The sequence below is a fragment of the Malaclemys terrapin genome, chromosome 8, assembly GCF_027887155.1.
Source record: "Malaclemys terrapin pileata isolate rMalTer1 chromosome 8, rMalTer1.hap1, whole genome shotgun sequence".
Taxonomy (NCBI): Eukaryota; Metazoa; Chordata; order Testudines; family Emydidae; genus Malaclemys; species Malaclemys terrapin.
In genome coordinates, this window is record NC_071512.1 from 61504044 (window position 1) to 61524273 (window position 20230).

Genomic DNA, 20230 nt, shown 5'->3' on the forward strand with positions numbered 1-20230 from the left:
GTCATCCCAAAACACTTGTGTAATAAACATGACATTTTTTGTAAGGATACAAATTTAGCGAAAGGTCACAATATATTGTGAAGTGTTGCAAAGTTGTGTGAAACACTTAAAATGGTTTGTAGTTCGGTTTGCAAATTCTCATTTTTTTTGTTAGTTTTGATTATATTTTTCTGAATAGCAATTGTTACAATAACATCAAGCTTCAAATTGTTCCCTGCGTGATTCAAACTGGATATGTATTGAAGCCAGTGAGAGTTCTGTGTGTGCTTGTTTGATGGCTGGAATTTGGTTCTAAGATTTTAAATGGAGAAACTAAATCAAGATGAGGGATTTTTATGTTTGTCAGTTTCACTAATACAGAAGATGGTTTCTTTTATTTTGTTATGAATACAAGTGTATTAAAATCTGGGGCATTTTTGTGCCCTTATGGGAGAAGAACAGCAAACTGGCCAGCTGTGAGAGCTTCTATTTCTCATGCAGCAAGCATCAGACTGAATGAAAATATGGCGGGTATGCCAAGTCTCACATTCACCACGTAGTATGTTTTGAGACCTGACAAGATAAGTTTGTAAAGAATGAAGAACCTATGCCATCTTGTTAATTATCTAATGAACACTAATCATAAGAAGTCCTGCTACAGACTGGCAATATTCCATTCCTTTTTATTAAGATTACATTGAGTGATAGTTCCTTTAACAAAATATACAGTAAGAATTAATTATACTTTTTAAAGACCCAATACCTAATGTTCAAAGGAACTTCATTTTGTACATCCTTTTTGTGAGGAGGGAAGAACTAATATATTTAATTCTTCTTAATTAATGAACCATGGAGGAAAATGTATTTGAGCTTGGGCTAGTTGCCTAAAGCATCCTGGGGTGTGGCACTGAGAAGATATGTCCAGATGTTTTTACAACTAAATAACTTATTGCAGGGGTCGGCAACGTTTGGCACATGGCTCGCCAGGGTAAGCACCCTGGCGGGCCAGGCCAGTTTATTTACCTGCTGACGTGGCAGGTTCGGCCGATAGCAGCCCCTGCTCACTGCGGTTCGCTGTCATGGGCCAATGGGGGCAGCGGGAAGCGGCGCGGGTGAGGGATGTGCTGGCTGCGGCTTCCCGCCGCCCCCATTGGCCCAGGATGGCGAACCGCGGCCAGTGGGGGCCGCGATCGGCCGAACCTGCTGTGTCAGCAGGTAAATAAACTGGCCCGGCCCGCCAGGGTGCTTATCCTAGCAAGCCGCGTGCCAAACGTTGCCGACCCCTGACTTATTGTGTTTATTATGGAGGCATGGTAGTATCCAGGAGATTGATAACGTGAGTTGTATACATTCTGATTCAGAAGATGTAGTTCTGTGGTACAGAATCAGTGGGAAATGCATTATGTCCTAGCTGAAAGATCCAATCTTGATGGCTAGCTCAAGGAAAGGTCCTACAAGACTCAGTACATCTTACTTCATCAGACCACCCTTGCCAAACACGGTACAGTTTTTTTTCACTACTCTCATTCATGATGGCAGAACCACTAAAGCAGTTTAAGAGCTACAGTGGGCTGCAAACAGCTGTTGCATACTTCATGTTGTAATTTCAGGTAGTAATCCATTCTATGATATTGCTAATACGCAATCTTGCAGTTTGTTCTATAAGGTCTGACTCAGGTGCCCTTGGCAAAATCCCACTGAAATCAGTGGCAATCTCGGGGCAACCAGTTGGAAGACAAAAGCCATAGTAATTGACTTGCTTCCAAATGGCAGTATTTAAAATTTTGTGAGTGGTATATCCTATTTGATTTCTTTGTGGTAACTTTGGTATTGGGGGACTTTGTCAGGCAATATGAATATGCCATAAGTTTTCTGTGCATCATTTGAATATTATAGGATGGTGATAGCAGATACAAGTGCTGTCACACTGCTATTCTAAACCATTATCTTCATCTGTTCATAGGGTTCTAAAAATTTACAAAGAGTGCCACCAAATTTGATCAACAGGGTGGTGGGCGGGGAGGGAAGGGAAGACTGCATATATGAAGCAGGGCCTCATTTACTTAGATACCTACAGATACAGACAGGTGTCTAATTAGATTTACCAGAGAACCTATGTGAGTTAGGTGCCGATCTCTCCTTGAAAATCATAACATCTTTAGGGGCCTAAATGCCTTTGTAAATCTGATCCACAGTCCTAAATGTTTGTTTGATTATAGTGAATATAGTGATGTTAATTTCTCTTGCTGATGCTGGTAATTCACCTGACTATCTTCTTATCATTGATCTCAAAGCTGTGTTTTATTATTGTAGTAAATTATTAAAAAGATATTAAGAGTCCAACAGGACTTTCTGTCTCTGGCTAGCCATTGCAATCTATTTATATGAAGTAGCCAGAATGTTTCCTTTGATCTACAGGTATTGTCCATCCTTTTGTTGTTTTTCTTATATTAATTCCTATCTCCAATAAGTCATTCATGTGAGAGATGTTATGAAATTTGGAATTAAATATTTATTTGGCTTTGTGAACATAAAGATCTTAATCCATTCTCTCTGTTAGAATTTAAATGAGAGGATTTGTCACTAGGCGGCCAAGTAATGCTGGAATTGACTCCTAGTAACATGGCCCAAAGTCATGACATTTTTGAACATGCCTAAAGATGTGGAAAAATACTCACTCTATGCAAGACTAGGATATAGAGATATTATTCTTGTATATGTAGGACCTGATCCTAGGTAACTCTTGTTACTGCAGCATTGTAGGGCAGGCTGTGTCTAGATTTGCTTCAGTGTACAAGTGGGGATATGCCACAAAGAACTCTCCACTTACCATTACTCTGGAGAGTTAGAGCCACAATTCCATGTTAGATCTGCCATTAGTGTTAGCATCCTATGAGTAGTAGGAGAAGGCCTGAGGCCTGGCCCATCCTTGCTCCTCATTAGCCTGATGGCTGGGTCACAGAAGTACATTCTCAACCTAAAGGCTAAATGGTATCATTGGGCACAGTAACACACCAAAAACAGAGTGGAAAAATGCTATCTAAGGCAGAGCACAGTTTGTGGCATACAGATTATACTACGCGGATAGCCAGCTCCACTTGCCAAAACATAATGGGATCCTGCCTCCTGTCCCTTTGTGCATTGTGTGTCTCTGATCATGGGAGTGGGAAGGGAAAAGTCCTTTGAGCACAGAGCTAAACCGCAGCTAAACCCCCAAGATCAATGTGGATCTCAAGGCAAGGGCCATTCAGTGGTGCCTATTTTCTCCCTGCTACTCCTACAAGCAGCAGCCAAGCTCCAGGGACCCCACTGATCATGGCTGCATCTCTTCCTCAGAAGTGGCTCCATAATATGAAGGGGGAGTAAATGTAAGATAATGCAGTCTGTGGAATAATTTGCACATGGAATTTTCAGCAGGCATGGAGGTGGGAGGGGTGGGGCGGTGGAAGGGGTTGGGTAGAGCACAACCAGCCTCCTCACCCTCCACTTCTGTTACCCTCCCCATCTACAGATCTGGAGTCTCATGGAGGCTTAGAGGAGAGGATGGAACAGAGCCATCTCTCTTCATATCTGTGTTTCCCAGACAGATCCAAAATTTGTCTTCCCTGCTTTAGTGGATGTGGAGAGCTGCATAGTGCTCTGTGACATCCCAGGGTACAGTCTAGACCAGCTGGGGGGCTGTGTCACCCATGCCCTGAAACCTTCCATACCTTACAATGTCTTGCTGAAGTAGCTCCCATCTGGGCTGCCCACAAACAGCCTTCAAGCATGCAAGCCACACGCTGAATGTCTGTGTGTGCAACTGCAGCCTGCCAGCCACGCTTGGGTTACACTCTGGCTCTCACCAACCTTGCTTATACTGCAAGATGACCCCAACACACTCCCAATCTCGTATTTTCACCAGAATGTAAGTCCTCTCCTGGGCCATACTAGTATTTTAAGTCTGTTATTTTTTTAAAGGGAATAATATGCATCACAAATAGTCCTTCAAACACTTTAATTTAAACACAATAGATTAGATAAAACAGGAAGAGAAGTTTCTTAACAACAAAGAGATAGCATTTAAGCGAGTACAAGCAATGAGGCACAAAAGTCAGAAATGGTTACAAGAAAAATAGATAAAATTTTTACTAATGCCTAACTTAACAACCTGTATTACACTTGAGCAAAGCTTCTCACCATATGCTCCAGCAGATTACTGACAAAACTCTCAGGTCACGACCCTTCCCTCAGTGTCTAATGAATACTTCCTTTGTCTCTTTTAGGTGTAGTCAATGCAATGGGCAGAGAAAGAGAGGTGCCTTAGGGTGTTTGCCCTCCTTTTTATAGTTTCGGTACGTCTCTTGAAAAAACATTTCCAGCTGGGCACTAGAAGACAGAGCCTATGTGGAAGGATGACCCCTGCTGGCTTTTCTCACCTATTTGAGCTTTCTTTGTTTCGCTCCTTACTTGATGACTCCGTTTACTGTTTAAATGCAAATTAAGCAGAGCACACATTCTTTTGTTTAGGATTGGCTTGTTGGCAAATTTCTCTTTAGGCAGGACTGGGATTTGGAACATGTGTTAATAACACCATATAGGGGAATCTTAAAACTTCACATAAAATGTTGCCCCACATATTTTATCAGGACAATACTGACCAGCAAATTGAGTTTTCAAATGATACCTTATAAAAATGTTTGTAATAGTGTGTAGGGTGTGCATAAAGAGGTGTATTCTGTCACAGGCTCTGAGCAAGGATTTGAAAGATTTGGTCCAGTTTAATTATGCTGTTTATGGGCTCAATCAGATATTTTCACAGATCCATGGATATAGTGATGTGGAGCTACTGCATTGCTTTTGTCCTAGATGTTTACATCTCTAAACAGGGAACTGTGCATCAACCTGCTGGGAAACACCGCATGTGCTGCAAAAATACATTTCCTCCACTGATGTTTTAATCGGAACTAAACAGTGCCAAATCCTGCTCCCAGTGAAGTAGAAGGGAAAGGTACAGTGGATTTCAATGGCTGCAAGATTTGTTTCCGAAATTGTTTACAACTTTGTTCTGGACTGGAATACTACTTGTGTTCCATGGGGTTTCTAATTATTTCACAAGCTGGCATCCACCAACAGCTGGATCAGGAGGAGATCATTTTAATTAAAATAAAAAACGGACAAATACATTTAAGTGTATTTTTTGTGAGAAGAGCTTATGATTGCTCTGCTGAGATTTTAAAAAGTCCTGTGCATTTGTTTTGAAGTGTGTGTGTGTGTGTGTGTATATATATATATATATATGTGTGTGTGTGTATATATATATATATATATATGTGTATGTATATATATATATATATATATATATATGTGTATGTATAAAAAACTTGGAAGCTGCTATTTCTATTTTATTTTTGGAGTCTTAGTTAAATATGTATATCCCATTATATCAGCTGCTAACACCTGGCCTTTCTTGCAAACTGAGTCTTGGGTCCAATGTGGTGGGAGAAAAATACCTCCCCAAGAAATAGCCAAATTCCCCCAGTTTCTCCTTGTTTCCTGGTTGCATAATGCACCCTTGCACACCAGACCCACTATTCTTGTCACCTTTGGCTGGGGACTTGATCCCAGTCAAATGCTATGGTGATAGAAAATCACCCTTCTCCTGGATGCTCCCCAAAAATCCTTGATTACCCAGTGCACCATTAATTTGGCCCACAAGTGGAGAAACAGTTCATGATGAAGGGTTTATGATTATCTCCCAGTTCATGATTAACTCCCAGTGAGCATTCAGGACATGAGGATCTGTAAGATATTTTCATATTTTGTTTCAAAATAGCTGATATTCAAAAGAGAATTTGGGCTACATTTTCAGTTGGAGAAAATTAAAATTGTTCCATTGAAACCATTAGAGCTATGCTTCTTTACACCAACGGAAGATCTGGCCCTTTGGAAGCAATACATTAGATGAGAGCCAAAATGCAGATCTATAGGTGCCAAGAATAGGGAACAATATGAAATGTAATGCTACTGATTAGTTGAGATGTATGTATGTAATGTAATATACCTATTAAAATAGGATGTTGCCTTATATTTCAAATGTTCACTAACATGTTTACTGTAAATTACAGGAAGTAATGGTAGTCCTTCAAGCTAAAATCCATTGCAGGATCTGTTTACAGGCTGCTATTCACTAGAATCTATTTCATACCTGAAGCAGGAGTATAGGATGCAATGGTGTTTATGTACATAATGAGTTATAAGCTACAGTGGACTTGTCTGAAAGTAGAAGCCCTGTGTGAGTAGTTAATAAGGTGCTAATTGGGTGACTGGGTGAGAATTAAAAGGAAGCACACAAGCTGGCCAGGAAGGGTGTATTGTGACTAATGCTGAGCTCTATGATTGGCAATTAGGATAAACTGAACTCTTTCTTTGCTGTGCTCTTTATTGCTTGGCTACTGGCTCTTTTCTCTCCTCTCCTCTCCTCTCCTTTCCTCTCTGATAGGTCATGCCATCATGCTATATATGTCTATTTCCCCATTATGAAAGATCACAATCTCAACCACATCAGCTGTGAAATTTGAAAACTGTTCTTTCTTAGCAGCTTCCTATTATTTTAAAGGAAAAGTCAACTATATATATTACAAGGAGTGGTTACCTCTGATGTTGTGACTTTCCTTTTAGTATAGTAGTTGCATGATTATCGTAAAGAGGAATGAAAATTCCAACACTGTTGTAGCTACTGTCCATTGATACCCATATACTGTATCAAAATATTTGCAATCCTGTTGCAGTGTTCCATAGGCTATCACTAGAGTTAGCACTGAATTACTTTAAATAAAGGAAAAACACTGATTTACCCACAGATCTCCTTTTATTTATCAGCAAGTATATCTTTGATTTAGTTGTCTGACATGTGTTGATTGCTTCAGCTTCCAGAAGGCCGTTGTTGTATCTAAAGCCACTTCTGTATAATAAGGTCTATGCCATTTTAATCTTTATCTCAAGCACTGCCAAGTGTGCCCTTCAAAGTCTAAGAGAATTCAGTAAAAGCCTCTTCTAACTCCTAGAAATGAATTTTTACAATTCTATGCTTTCCTTAGTAAACTAGTGGAAAATGGGAAAAATTGACTCTGTAACCGCAAGTCGTCTTTTTCCTTAGGTTCGTGCTCCCAAAAGGCTTTTGTAAGTTAGGCATTTGGGGCCAAAAAAAGGCCTTTAGTTATATTATATTTTTTTCATCTCTGTAAAACTCCATATGTTCTTCAAACATTGGATCTTTCTTTCTTTGCTGAAATCGATTAAATAGATGAAAAGAAATACCCAGAAACAGAAAGATACAGGATATTTTAATAGTAATCAAATCTTTTTAAATGTATGGAAAGTTTCTAAGTGGCCATTATCCATGTTATAAGGAACCTGGATCAGTATGGGGTGTGCAGAAGGAAGTGGCTAGCTGTTTCCTAGTGCGATAAGTACTGGCCTAATTAAAAAATAAAATAGTAAATATGCTATATGGACTCGATCTTGTGCATATAAGTGTTTAAAACTAGAGCACCTTAAGATGGCATTTTACAATAAGGATGTAGGGCAGAGATATGGCCTTGTGAGAATAACTCGGGAACTGCCTCAAGAGCAGTTAGAATTAGCAGTCTAAAGGAAGGGAAAGAGGGTGGGTTTTTTTTGGGGGGGGAGGGTTGGTACCTTCAGAATATAGCTAATATCAAATAAACCAGATGCATTAACCACACTTTTGTCATATTTTATAAGAAAATACATGAGCAAGTTACTTCAGTTCACTGAGGTGATAATGAAACTGGGATTCATGTAGAAGACTCAACTCCACAAAAGATCTCAGGAAATTTTGGGAGATAATTTGTTAGTGTTGACAGTCCTTCTCTGAGAATTTCAAAGCTGCTTATGCTACCAGGATACCCTTCCCATCAATTTCTCTCAGGCAGCTTTGAAAATCCCACCTTTGCTTTCCAGTCCATTATGAGCATTAACATGCAATGCACATCCATATGTGCCACTGAAGATGAGCTTTGACATATGCACACATACCTTGAGGAGTAGCTGATTTCCTGAGATGCACACAGAGGCATTACATGTGTCAGAGAATCGGGTCAAGACTTTGAGGCTGGGAGGGCTGTCTGTTCCTGATCACAATCTATGCAGTGACAGTGGCAATGGACAGGAAAGGGATAGGTCAAGATGGGCAAAACCGGTTCAGAAAACTGTGAAAGCCTCTGGGTAATACCAAACTACATTTGATGATCTGTGACCAAGATAGTTTAGCACTACCTACAGGAATGGACCTTGAAGGCAATAGTTTGACACAGATTTTTCTTGCATCAGAAGACAGTAGCTTGAGTTCTGTTTCCGTAAATCATTCTGTTTTAAATGGCATTGCAGTTTGTCTCTGGCATGGATGCAAATAACTCTGCACATGTGCAAAAATAAACTACTCTAAATCTAGAGTTGGTTTAGAGTTCCGATTATTATTATTATAATGGAGCCAATCTCTCTCACACTTCTAGTGTTACCAATGATAAAACCATTCATTTTTCTTGTAGTTTACCTCAGGAATAGCCTGCCTACAACACAGAAGCAGACAGCATATTCCAGGGTCTTGTTAGGACCTCATATATAAGAAACAACTGCATTAATTATTTTTCTCTAGCTAGAGCTAAATTCTTCTTCCTAGTGTATGAGCAATGTACCTCAGGTGGCACATGACCAGGATTCATCACTGAATTTGGTCTGCTGGTTGGACTATTAACTTGCCCGGACCGGGCAGGGTATTGATGGGGAGTGTGATGTGAATTCTGATCCATGCCCCCAAAACTAAATTCATACAATGTAGAGATTCTTGACTCTGATAATCCAATTTGAGGATTTTGAATATTTCCTTCATTTATTTTTATTCATTTCTTTATTTATAGTTTAACTTCTCCCAAAGTGGGGGAAATGCAAAAACTCACTGAAGAATAACCCATAATTGTAGTCTTTATTATAGTACAATTTATTGTATTTGTTTCAAATTTTAGGTAGTGTAGTGGCAGGGAACAGGAGACAAAGAAATGCCAGATAAAGAGGGAAATTTAAAATGGGAATTTTGCCACCAACCTCAGTGGGGAGGATTTCACCCCTCATTTTTAGTAAATATTTTTTTCCCTAGTTTGTCAGCTAAAGTAGTTATTACACACTTTTCATTTGCTGCACTCCATTATCTTCTGAGAATCTCCTCTCTGAAGGCCATATCTGTTCATGTTTCAATCTCATCATATCTACAATGTACAAATTAGGAAGAGCGTATCTTGGCAGGTTCAGAAGGTGGGCTAAGATAAGGACACACAAGTTCACATATTGATTCTGAGCCTTAGCCAAACTATCCAGACTTCTTGCATTTGCTAACCTAGGTTGTAGTTTTAGACAAATAACCTTGATTTGTTTTTAATCAATACAATATTTTTATTTGAATAGGTTTTTAAAAAGTAATCAGATCTATTTTATTTTTCATATTCTAGTCTTTTACTTCCTCCCCATTGTATAGCCATATGCTGCTACTGTGGATGTTTTGTATTTACTTGTTTAGTGTTGTAATTGCTAGTGGAGTTTGTTGTTAGATAATAGAAAAAATCTCAAAGAACTTTCACACTTAAAATATTCGTCTCTGATGAAAAGGACCACTTCAGGTCCTCATGAACATCCTTACTGCGAAAACAACACAGAGTCACACACAACATTGATAAGCAAATAGTCCGTGCTATATTTGCAACCAATGCATCGTTTTCTGATACACCTCTACCCCGATATAACACAGTCCTTGGGTGCCAAAAATCCCTACCACGTTATAGGTGAAACCCCATTATATTGGGGTAGCGGCGGCAGAGCTCCAGTGGTGATTTAAAGAGCCCCAGGCTCCGGCTGCTGCGGGGAGCCCGGGCCCTTTAAATCGTCGGCCGAGCCCCACTGCCGCAGCTCCAGGGTAGCGGTGGCAGGGTTCCAGTGGTAATTTAAAGGGCCCGGGGCTCCCTGAAGAAGCCGGAGCCCCGGGCCCTTTAAATCACCAGCTGAGCCCCACTGCTGCAGCCCCAGGGTAGCAGCGGCAGGGCTCCAGCGGTGATTTAAAGGGCTCAGGGCTCCCTGCAGCAGCTGGAGCTTCGGGCCCTTTAAAGCACCGCCCGAGCCCCACTGCCGGAGCCCCAGGATTACCGCACTATATGTGAACCCGTGTTATATTGTGTCGCATTATATGGGGTAGAGGTGTACTTGGCTTGTGGAAGTTCAATATAAGCTGGAAATCTTCAACCAGGCTGTACTTCATCCAGGTTGTCAGTTAGAAGTCAATGGGACTTGTGCTCTTCGGAGCCTAAATATTAAAAAGTTTACAATAACTTTGTTTAAAATATTGAAACTCTAAGTAACTTTTAGTTGTTAACACTTTTACTTTGCATAAAATCTATTTTGCTTCAACTAAAAAGTTTTTAATAAAAATAAACGTGGACTCTGATTTTGCAAATATTTCTGCACATGATTAGCTGTAAGCACATGACTGCTATTGAAGTCAACAAGAGTACTCATGTGAGTAAAGTTATGTACCTTCTTAAGTGTTCACAGGATCACAGGCTAAATGTTGAAATATTTGTTTCTTACCTATAGCAGTTTTGTAAAATTCAAGTAAGATATCCTAGCAGGTTTTTGTTTTTTGTTCTTTATAAATTCATTATAAACTTTAATCTAAAGTTTGCAATGGCATAAATTAAAGCATCAAACTAATTTAAATCAGTGATATTTTTAAAAAAAGCAAGTCATTTAAATTATTCTGCCCTGCTAGGTTGGAAAAAAGAACAATTTTTGTTTTTACTGTACTGTGTTTAACCCATTCTGCTTAGGCTAAATATGCCCAGAATGTGGAATGGAAAAATCCCACACCAAAATAAAATAAAATAAAATTTATTCTCCAGAAAGATTAGCTTTGTATTGGTTCCTATTTTATGCAACCCAATTTACATCCCTAATTTGAAGGTCTGTGCTGCAAATTTAGCTGTTTGAGAAAGAGTTTGGTTGAAAAGTAACTCAGTGGGATCTAGATTTAAAGTGCAAGTAAGTTCAAATCTTACTTTAATCACGGGAACTTACAAATTTCCATACTAAATGGACCAATAGTCCATCTAGGGCAGGTGGTTGTTCTGTCTCTAGCAGTCATCTTCAAAGGAGACAGATAATTATGCAATAAAACATCTCCGAGGAAGCTTTATCCCATCCCTCTGCAATTAGTGGTTGGCTTATGTCCTAAGATATGAAGATTGATATCCTGTATAAATTTTTATCCTTGGTCATGCTATTATTGCTCTGGTCATTGTCAGCACTATCTGATTGACAATCCATGCATTAACACTGGAAACTTGTTCTGTTTTCCACTGAGTGTTGTTTTCAATGTGTTGTACAGTAGCATATTTAAGAGTGTGAGGAGGAATTTCATGGTGAAAAGAATGTAGATGAAGAAGATAAGGTAGCTGGAAGAAACTGATACACTTCTGTTTTCTCTCTTGATTAAAAGATCATCTGGGGTCTCATAAAACAACAGAAAAGAACACATTTTAAAATAATACACTTTTCTGTGTTGTTGAAATGAATTATCTGCTACAACAGTAAATGACAAATTATTTAAATTGATGATTACTCAGTCAGAAGTTTGTCAGGTGCTCTCAACTATATCCAACCAAGGACTTGCCAGAGTTTTGAGGGCTACCTGAAATTAGCATGATATTGAACTGTTTGTGACCACGATGGAGAATACAGATCGCAAGATGTAAAACTCCATTTTCATGCATGTGCAGCATTAGATCTTTGGAGCCTGTAGGCTGAATTTCAATACTATTGATGAAGGTAGTTAAATGCCACAACACGTTATTTCTAGGCAGCACATGTTATTTCTAGATGCTGGATGAGGAACACAAATACAGTATGAAGCCTGCCACTTTCATTAGACCATGTACTTAATGTGTATATTTGTTACTTATAGTTCATGTTTCTGCTCAAAATCAGGATAGAGCTGTTAATGATGTATCCTGTATATTTTAGTGTTGGGATGACATATTGTACTCTGTAACAGTAAAATAATGAAGTCATTAAACACTTGCTGCCAGTCACTTAGCAGGGAACAAGCCGCTGGAGAGTCAGTTTTACTGTAATGAAATTTATTGAATTCATGAGTTTACAGTTATGTGAGGAAATGAAATTTGCTATACTCATAAGGAGGATTTATGGGTATCCTGAAACACTAACTGGAAAATATTATAGGACTGACAATCATGACACATACTTTGATATCTCTCCATAGTAAGCAGTTGCACAGAGTATCTAAAAAATATCTGATATAGATTGTAGTGATACTTCTTGTTCAGGTTTTTCAGAGGGCAGTTGAAGAATGTGAAAGTATTTCAGTTAGGCATTGGAAGTTAATTTGGGTATTCTTACTATAAATATTTACGCAAGTTAGTTGATGATGTAAAATAGGGTATATCTATGATGTTAGACTTGTTGGGTGCCCCTCAATAAAACCAGTATTTTTGGACATATTGGTGAACTGACCATACTAACATCTAGTTATGCAAAATTTCCTGCGTGTATAAAGAGTGCTTCTAAGCTGGTGATCAATGCCTTCTTCAATATCTGTGTCCTTGAAAGTACCACCCCCCAAAGTGACCTTCTTCTAGGAATAACCTCAACACTGATGGGCAAAATCAATTTCTAGAGGTACATACTGTGACACTTTTTAGGAAAGGAACTTTCAAGCATGATGTGCGCAAAAAAAGATCTGTTTACAGTAATTTAGTCTGAGGGCATTGTCAGGGCCCAGACTACTTGCTATTGATTTAAATGGGAGTTGGATCAGGCCCGTGGAGAATGTTCAGAGGCATAAGGTTGACTCAGGCACAGTGGTTCTCAAATTAAGGAACATGGATCATTGCAAATGATTAAAGATCTAGCAAACATGACCTATGAGGGAAGACTGAAAAAAATGGGGTTGTTTAGTCTGGAGAAGAGAAGACGGATAGTAGACATAACAATTGTCAAGTACATACAAGGTTGTTACAAGGAGGAGGGAGAAAAAATGTTCTCCTTGACTTCTGAGGGTAGGACAAGAAGCAATGGTTTTAAATTGCAGCAAGGGCGGTTTAGGTTGGACATTAGGAAAAACTTCTTAACTCTCAGAGTAGCTAAGCACTGAATAAATTGCCTAGGGAGGTTGTGAAATCTCTATCATTGAAGATTTTTAATAGCAGGTTAGACAAACACCTGTCAGATAGGGGACTGGACTAGATGACCTCTCGAGGTCCCTTCCAGTCCTATGATTCTATCACTGATGGTCCTAAGAATAGAATGCTTTGACAATCAAACAATAAGCTAGTGGGGGCCTGACACAGAAACGTGGGCCACAGAAGGACTGATGTCTTATGAAATGCTCAATACCTGTATCAAAGTTGGAGAAAATCTGAATTCTTGGAGAGTTGCTATTCACTCAATTTCATGAAGCACTCTGTCAAATGCGTAAATACCATTCAGATATATTTTGTACTCTGTTTCTCTGACACTCATCTTTTTCAATGTTATCAGTAATTTCCTGAATGGCAAAAGTTGGAAAAACATGCATATATCTAATTTAAAAATAAACAAATATGTGAACTAAGTCATAAAGTAAGCACAAATGTTATTTCAGTGGAGTTCTTCAGCTAACAGATTGTTTCAACAGCTTTCTAAAGATGTTAAAATTGATGTACATGAGGTTTTTATTTTTCTTTTTATTCTGCAAACAGTGGACATTTCTGAGTGCTGAGATCTTTTGGAAATCTGGCCACTTCATTTCAGCACCTAACCAGGAGCTGTTGGCTGTTGAGTGCTTTTGAAAATTTTGGCTTGTATGCTTTTAAGAGCAACTTGTTGAAAAAATTACAATGCAAACTGCACAGGCAGCTCTGTAATGCACTGTCTTTAAAGTGCTCTGGAATCTTTTGTGATTAAAGCAGGTAATGAAAGTTTAATATTTGTAGTTTTGAAATCTGTTCTCATGTAAGTAGGTAAAATATTACTGTATCCATAGTAAGCATTGTTTGACTTTCAGACCAAATCTTTTTGTTTGTCCTCAGTTTCATCAATTTCTTTCCCATCTATCCTTGACCAGTGTTATATTTTGTTTATACAGGCAGAAAGCTTTGCAAACCCTGGAAAAGCTGAAAAATGTTTTTGTTAGGGCTTTCTTTGCCTTTCCTATCACCTATGCTACAAAAGACAGCCATATTTTTGTAATTGAATCTTGCCCTCTGGTGGAATTCAGGGTGTGAACATGTCTGAATAGTAAATAATGTACTTTAATCCTCTGGGTAACCCAGATCCATTCATTGGCATGCATTTGCTATAGCTTATCTATTTAACCCTAACATTTTGTGTGGATATTTGACTAGCCACATTTTTAGCAATACACATGACAATGCATTGTATAATTAAAAATCTTCATAGTCTCTCTAACACTTAGCCAATTAGCTACTTACCACTGCCACCAAAGCAGTTTTGGTGGTGTTTTTTGTAACTTACAACTACATAGTATTGGTTTAGTGTTTGTGTCAGAAAAAAATATATAAGTGATTTACCTATAAAATCAGCTTGTGCTCTAGCATAGAAAAATCCTGTCATGATGACATACAATTTATCCAGTAGAGCAACAAATGTTAAAAGAGACCCTTAAAAATAATATCCCTGCAGCAAGGGATTTGTAAGATTCAAAAGAAAATTTGCATTACTACACATTGTTCCCTCCTATTTCCTGCAGAGGGATATTATGGAACAAATACATTCCTCTGAGCTCACCACTTCAGTTACAATCAGTGCAAAAATCCTCCTCATAGCTGCATAAATAAACCACTTAAAAAGGACTTTTATAATGACTGATGCCTATTGCCTTTAACAAATGGCACATTTTTTATTCCAGTTTAAGACTGAAGCTTTTCAATGAAGTCCAAGTCAGCAAATGTTGACTCCTAAACAGCTTTGTCCAAGGGCGCTCACATCTGGTTAACTTACATCTGGTTTAATTTCTGGTTATTTGGAAGATACTACTTCATTCCCCACTCCCAACCCCACCCCCTACTGTGATGTAAAGCACTGTGATGTAAAACACTACTGGTAGATTTTTTTAAATTGTGCATGCTGTTTGTTCACAAAAACTAGGTTTTGGATTTGAAAGCAGAGACTTGTTAGGTACAGATGTAGACTGGTCTTAAAACAGTACATGCATGAATAGTATGTGCCACACTGACATTCTACTCATGTTATATTCACAATGTACAAACAGCAAAACTAAATAAAAACATACAAATATTTTTGCTTTAAGGTTGAAAATTAACACTACTTTGTCTTAGAATCCAAAATGATAATACACAAGAACCCAAAACAGAGAGAGAGAAAGCAGGCTGCTCTGTAAAACGGAGAGGCACAACTCAACCCACCATAATTTAGGCTGTCTGGCTGTCTGAATTAACTTTGATCTTGTGCTTCCCTACTGAGTTCCCGGCCTGCAAGCAGGACCAGGAAAACCCCATAGAATTGAAAGTGATCACAATTTTAACACAGTTTTCAGTACACCGCCATAGTAGACTTACTGCTGGAGGTTTTACAGATTTCAAATTGGAAGGAAAGTGGGTGGAGTTAGATAGTATAATTATATAAGTGCAATTTTCAAAAAATAATTTATGGAGGCATTTTCCATTATGCCATTGCAAATGTAGACAAATGAAAATATTAACTAAGAAGAATCACTTCAAAGATGTATGTAAGCATCAGCTAAAATGCCTGTAATTAACTTTTGTTGTCATGATACCTGCAGATGTCTGGATTACAGAAAGCTCAGAAGGTAACATGCAAATACCTTTTTGGTCCTTGCTTAGGAAATATTCCAGGCAAATATATGAAGATGTAACACTTTATGGGACCAGATCATTAATCCCATCCCCATTCATACTGCTTTGCATTGCTCTTTTCAGGGTAAAAACTTACTGAAGACTTCAGAACTTGGCTCATAAGTAATAATGATCTTACACCATGAACAAATAGTTTAGCTTTATGAAAAGGTGTAATTTTGTGTATTTTGCCCACTGCTATGACAGTTTGTGGAAAAAATATTAAAACAATAAAATAGTCATAAAGGTAAAGCCTAGAAGAGGACCACCAGATTATCTAGTCTGACTTCCTGTATATTGCAGGCTACCCAGCACCAATACACTAAACCCAACAATCAAACTTAGACCAAAGTATTACAGAGCCCCCCATGAGACTAAAGTATTATGTGCCACAGGGAGAGAATACAAGTGACTGGGGTACACCAGTAATGGCCAGGAAATAATTACTTGAAGAATACACCCAGATAATCCTAGCAAGTAACACAGAGCCACATGCAGCAAGGGAAGGTAAAAAACCTTCAAGATAACTGCCAATCTGACCAAGGGAACAATTCCTTCCTTCAGGGTGTTCAGCTAGACCCTGGGCATGTGAACAAGAACCAGCCAGCCAAACACCTGAGATACAGAATGCTCAGTGCCATCTCAGAGCTGTGGCCTATCTCCAGTTGTGGCTGTCTCTGGTGCTTCAAAGGGAAAAGACCAGCCTTCCTTCCCCCAGAACATATTTGAGGGGAATCCCTTCCTGACTCCTGAAGTTGGCCATTTGAAGCCCTGAAGCATGGGCTTTAAGAAACATAAGACATAAACTGTAAGTGAGCCTGTGACCGTGGTCACTGGAGGGGCAATATTGAGAATGCTCAAACAGGGCAAACTGCAAAGAATAGGACAGACAATCCCTCAAAACTGGTGGTTTATTCTATGACTAGATTTCACCAAGCCAGTAACCAAACGGCTTCTGTAATACCTTCCTGGTTACCAAGAAGAAAATGGGAAAATACAAACCTATGTGGATCTTAAAAAGTCTAGATGAAGCAGTAGTGAGAAAAAAATATATCCTTCTAACATAGTAAGACTTTGTCCCTAAAGTCACAGGAGCTACTGTATTCTTCAAGCTAGGTGACTCAAGTAGTCTGCCAAATTCCTTTAGTCAAAGAGTGTGCTAAACTTACTACATTATTTACACCAATTGGGAGATTTTGTTTTCAAAGTTTACCAGTGCTTTTGAAGTTTTCCAAGTTTTAACAGAGCTACTAAAGAACATAAATGGGACTATAATTTTTATGGATGACATTTTAGCATATGGGTCACCAGTGGAAGAATATGACAAAATCCTCAATGAAGTTCTGAGCTTAATCAATGAGTCCAGAGTCAAACTAACTGAAGAAAAATGTTTTCCGCCTACACCAAATTGTTTATTATCTGTCTCATCTTAGAAGGCCTGTGTTTAAAAAAAAAACTGATATTTTCATTTTACAGTGTGGAATTCTTTGTAATGAAATTCCATTGTTTAAGCTTAGATTTCTTCTGAAGTTTTGTCGTGTATTGTAACCCAGATCAATTTCATCAAGTTATTTCCTTAAAATTATGATACTATATTCCTATAAGCTAAATATTTTAGCCTGGGCGTATTCAGCTTCCTGGGGAGGCTGTATTTCAATCAGCTATATTTTTTGTGAAGTTAACATTTTTTCCATTCTACTAAAGTTCAACTGATGTTGACTCTGGTGAATGGCTGTTGGGAAATTGCCCTCAGAGCTTTATTTGCAGCCACAACCATCTTTTAGTAATGAATTGTTGTATTGTGAAAGTCACACTCAGTGTGTCGATTCTTTTCCTAAGTGGCATTGTTGAAGCATAACATACATTTAGTTACCTGCCTGACAAGTTGTCTATTTAACAGGGAAAAAATGATCTGACTGTGATTGATGGCATAGCTGGCCCTTCTCAGTGATGGGGAAAATAAGCTGAGTCAAAATAGATCTGGCTACACTATGGCACTTCTGTCCTTACTGCTTTTTCCTCATTTCTCTTCATTTGGATAAGAAGGCTTTGCTCTGAGCACACTTATTCCCACAGTCTCTAATCTACCAACCACTGTGCTTATTGCTTTCTTTTTCACTTTGAAATTACTTTAGAGACATATTACTCTGCCCTGGTCTACATTAAAGAAAACCTTTTGTAGTGTTTTCTTTTGTGTGCACTCCTGGTCAAGGACAACAGTTGAGCTCTTGGTGGGGAATGTTTAGAGTGTTGTTTACCTTGACGCTCTAGTTCCTCTCTAAACATTGACATTCTGATTTGGGCCCTTTTCGGCCTCTATGCTGCTGAAGTACTGTGGTGTTCTGGCTTAGAACTTGAGTTGCAGATTGCTCACATGCAATGGGCATACTACAGGATAGTTCTAAGGCTGGCATGCTGGCTCAAGAGATAAATGTTTTTGACCACTGCTCCCTCCTCGTTTTAGGACCCTGCCATTTCTGATAAGGTATGGAGGTCTTCCTGTACCTGGGAGGCTAGTGGGAAAGACAATGTCTATTGTTGTCATTAGCTTGTCATTAATTGAAGGGTTCTGCAAATAGAGAAGTTTGCTGCTGATCCTATCCAGGTGTTGCTATGACAATGGAAAGAACTGACTTGAGGAGATTAGAGGGATATAATTCATACAGTCACAAAGGGTATAAATAAGATATTATAAAAGGCACTTTCCTAATGCAAGAGGGAAAATTATACTGAAAACCCATATCTCAAAACTCAGCTGCTGTTGACCTCAAATCATTTACATTCAAACACAATGCTCAGAAGACTTGAAATTTACACTAGCCTTGCTGGAAGGGGACTCTTTCAGCACAAAAGGAATATGAGAGATGAAAAGGGGAAGTGAGAATTACTCCATAAGGGCAAGAAACAAAACATTAAAAACTCATGATCTGCCATGTCTTTCACATACTCTGTAGCCTAAGAAAAGGGAAAAAATGGCAAGTTGCAATCTGCAGAATAAAGAAGGACCTAATCCAACTAGTCTATTTATTGTCTTCAGGTGGGAGTTAGATCAAGGCTAAAATGCATAAGTACTGTAAACCGTTTCAGAGCTGGAGCTGCAACACAGATATACACTACTATACGATTTCTGTTGAGCACCAGGGCCGGCGTAACCCATTAGGCGACCTAGGCGGTCGCCTAGGGCGCTGCGATTTGGGGGGCAGCGACTGCGGCATTTCGGGGCGGGACCTTCCTCTGCCTAGGGTGGCGGAAAAGCTGGCAGTGCTCCCGTTGAGCACTATTTATGCGTTTTGAGTTTGAGTCCGTTTGCCCCACTGTACCTGGTTTCCTGTTTCTTCTTTCAGTGTTTCTATATATTAGGGATCCCTTCAGGTACAAAGTGTATATTTGAGAAATAGGGTTCAAGTCACACTCAGCCTTCACTAGTTACACACTAAATAAACAAAAGCTACCTCCTGTTCCCATCAGGAGAAGATGTGGGTGAGACATGATGTGGTATTAATGGCTTACTTCTTTTTTGTGCTATCTTTAGAAAAAAAATAGTTTGTTTTCTGTGGTCAAGGTCAAATCCATGGATGCTTCTGTACAAAAGCAGCATGATGAAGGGAGCTGGTTAATACGGTCTAAGTTGGCTTTTAATTTATACCTCTTCCACTTTCTGCATGGGCTCACAAAAGATATCAGTGCTGGCATGGGGATATGACTCATTGTGGGGACTCTGGGTAGTTACAGGATTGACTGTAGTAAATTGAGTCTCATTTGTTACCAGACTGTGATACTGATAATATGCATTTATTGGACCTTGTATCTCTCAAGATGTGGGGTTGGTGTCAAGATCAATGTAATGAATGGGCTCTTTCCAAGTGAGTCAGATATGTTATGGGTATGATTCTTCATTTTAGTATAGTGATGATTTTTGCAGTAATATTTTAACAAGCTGCTCCCACAATAAGTTCTCCCTTTAGCCTGCAATAAAGCCTGTGTACTCAAGGTGTATGCATTCCAAGAGAAGAGAAGAGAAAGGCGAGGGACTTGGGGAAACAAATTAAGAGATTCCCATTAAAATTCACAGGAGAGGCAATACCACTTGCCAAACCAATTAATACAAGGACCCACTTTGAAAATGTTTATAGTTGTTTTCTTTCCCTGAAAAATAACCTGTGTGAGCATAGGCTGTGTGGCACAGTATTGCATCTCAATAGTGAGAAATAATTAAAGGATGGTTTGTTTTGGAATTGAGGAGTTACCCTGCTGGTTAAATATTTTTGAAAATACATGGCTCTCAGTGCAATGAAATGCATTCCAAAAGCAAA